This window comes from Filicampus tigris, chromosome 6, assembly GCF_054856515.1.
Source record: "Filicampus tigris isolate MCC_2025a chromosome 6, RoL_Ftig_1.0, whole genome shotgun sequence".
Classification (NCBI taxonomy): Eukaryota; Metazoa; Chordata; class Actinopteri; order Syngnathiformes; family Syngnathidae; genus Filicampus; species Filicampus tigris.
In genome coordinates this window covers 27,822,484-27,825,183 of record NC_141222.1, presented here as the reverse complement: position 1 = coordinate 27,825,183, position 2,700 = coordinate 27,822,484, and positions in this window count along the sequence as shown.

Sequence of the window (2,700 nt, the reverse complement as noted above, 5' to 3'; positions counted from 1 at the left end):
GGAAAGGAGGAAACGAAAGGAGTGGAGAGGAAAGAAAAGAAAACACACAGCCGCAAATAAACAACATTAGTCTATCAAATGTGTATGTGTGTTCATTAGAAGAGGCGCTCATCTTTTATGCATGAGTGCATGCGTTTGGGCGTGCGTGTGGTTTTGTGCATAACCGTGTGATTGTAAACACACGCGCGCCCAGTTAGGCCTACTTCCTGTCACACACACACACACACACACACACACACGCGCGCGCACGCTCTAATTCACACATCACTCTGGTCCCACGATAAACAAAGAGTGCGCACACACGAACAAGCTTTACAATGGATCCGCGTGCGTACGCGCGTGCGTGCACGCGTGCTTGTGTGTGTGTGTGTATGTGGGTGGTGTGGGTGGGGGGGCGCAAGCACGCACGCGCGCGTGTACGTAAATAGTTCAGACTGGGAAACAGCATGCGTGCCTCTTCCTGACCAAACAGTCATTTCCTGTGTGTCCTACTGAGACACAATATGGATACGCGCACGCGCGCGCACACACGCGCGCACAAAGAAGCTACCTAAGGGTGAAAGTGCGAATCAGCAAATCCGAGCTGGCGCCACACGCGTACACATAAACAGAGCACGTAGCCTAAAGTAGACCTTAAAGCCTCCGCCCCCTCATCAATATGCAAGAGAGAGGGTGTGTGATTGGCTGGAGTTATAATGAGATGGGATTTGACGAGGCCATAAAAGTACACAATACAAGGCCCAACTGAAAAGGGTTGCTTACATGTTTTTGGGACATTTTATTTGGTAGGTTATTTGTTGCTTTTACCTTATCTTTATTATTCAGTGACATCGGTCAGGTGTTTCCAAAGGGCAACCGATTTGATTTGATTTATTTATTGAGTTCACTTCTGTGCCAGTTGACATTTAAGCAGGACATCAACGGGCCAGTAGTTTTGCTGTATTATTGTTCGATTTCATTTTTTCACTGAGCTTTATTTAGTTGCCAGTATAAGTTTGACTTTATTTTAGTTCAATTTAAATTTGTGCACAGGTTAACCGTTTTTTTTTTTTTTAAACATTGACTTCAAAGGGCGAGCAGTTTTACTGTATATTTGTTTTATTGATTGTTTTTTTTTTGGTCAAACTTAACATCTTTTCTACAAGCAGTAATAGTTTGACTTTGTTTTAGTTTGATTTAGGTTTTGGCAGTGGTTAACATTTTTTTGTACAACAGTTAAGAATGACTTCAGTGGGCGAGCAGTTTTACTTTTATTTTAATCCATTTTTTTTTATTGCTTTAGTTAACAGTTCCTTTTACGCTTTTTGAGTTTTATTTTTCAGTTTTTTTGGGGTGCAACTTCTCATCATACATTCTCATGCGATATCTCATCACATCACTTTCTGTTCAATTTGAATGGATGAATCGCCCTCTTGTGTAAAAACAACATCATTCATCTCAGGTCGTGAGTGTGTGTGCATGAGTGTGTGTGACTCTAATTGGCTGCTGGCTTGCTCTGAAGGCTATAAATAGATTCAACAAGGTGGTGCTCCCTGCTTGTTAAATATTAACAAGAGCCTCGGCCACTCATTAAATATAAGGTACGTTTGTGTGTTTTGTACAATGCACACCACCTTCCCTTTTGTTTCACCGCCCTGCTCAGGTGGTCTCTTTTTAATGGGGGTGCATTATTTAGCAGCCGGCTATCTGACCAGCGGGACCAAAAGCCAGAGGATAAACGAGGAGATGAATAAATGAGGAGGCGAAAGTGATACAGACGCCAAGGTTGAAGTGCGCCAAAATAACATTTTCCAGTTGGCCACCGTCAATAATTAAGAAGCTAGTGCGGGAACAAAAACAAAAACATCATTTAAACGAAACCAAGCTTGCAATTGCAGTGTTGTGATGAGAAAGCTCTTGTTAGCATGAGTTAGCGCGTTAAAAATCATAGCAAACAACCCTAGCGACAACAACTCTTTAAATTTAGCCATTTATGCAAGCCGCCATAAGTGTGTTGAATACTAAGAGTTACAATCCACTAATTAAGAACTCTGTCGAATGCTAGCGTTAGCCGATTATGACAGTTTGCTAACGGCAATGACGACTGCCATTTACAATTCACTACTTACAGAGCTGAGCATTTTATAAAAAAATCGTGGGCCATTTATCGCCTTCCGTCTACAGCTGGGGTAACCTTCCGCCATCCATTTATCCTCCATTTTGTCCAGCTGGATCAAATTGTAATTGTCAATAGGCCAGTCCGACTATCATTTTAAACGGGCTTCCGTTAGCGTTTCCGACTACCAACTTTGAGAAAAAACAGCAACAACAAAAAAAAACCAAAAAAACAACAACGCTAGCCAGTTACCATAATCAGCTAAAAACTCAGACAAATGCTAATGTTAGCCAGCTACTTCCATTCGCTAACTAGCAACTCTGACAAAGGCTAATGTTAGCCAACTATGACAATCTGTTTACCTGGCAACTGTGGGGAAGGTGAATGTTAGCAAGTTACAAAAAATTCCTGCCATCTTGTCTAACAAATGCTAATGTTAGCCAACTAAGACAATTTGCTTAACTGGCAACTCTGAGGATTGCAAAGGTTAGCCAGTTACGACAGTTACAAAACTAACAAATCTGACGAGTGCGAATGTTATCTACTTACAATCTACAAATGAACAATCATGATGAATGCTAACAATTACATTGTCCAAACTAACA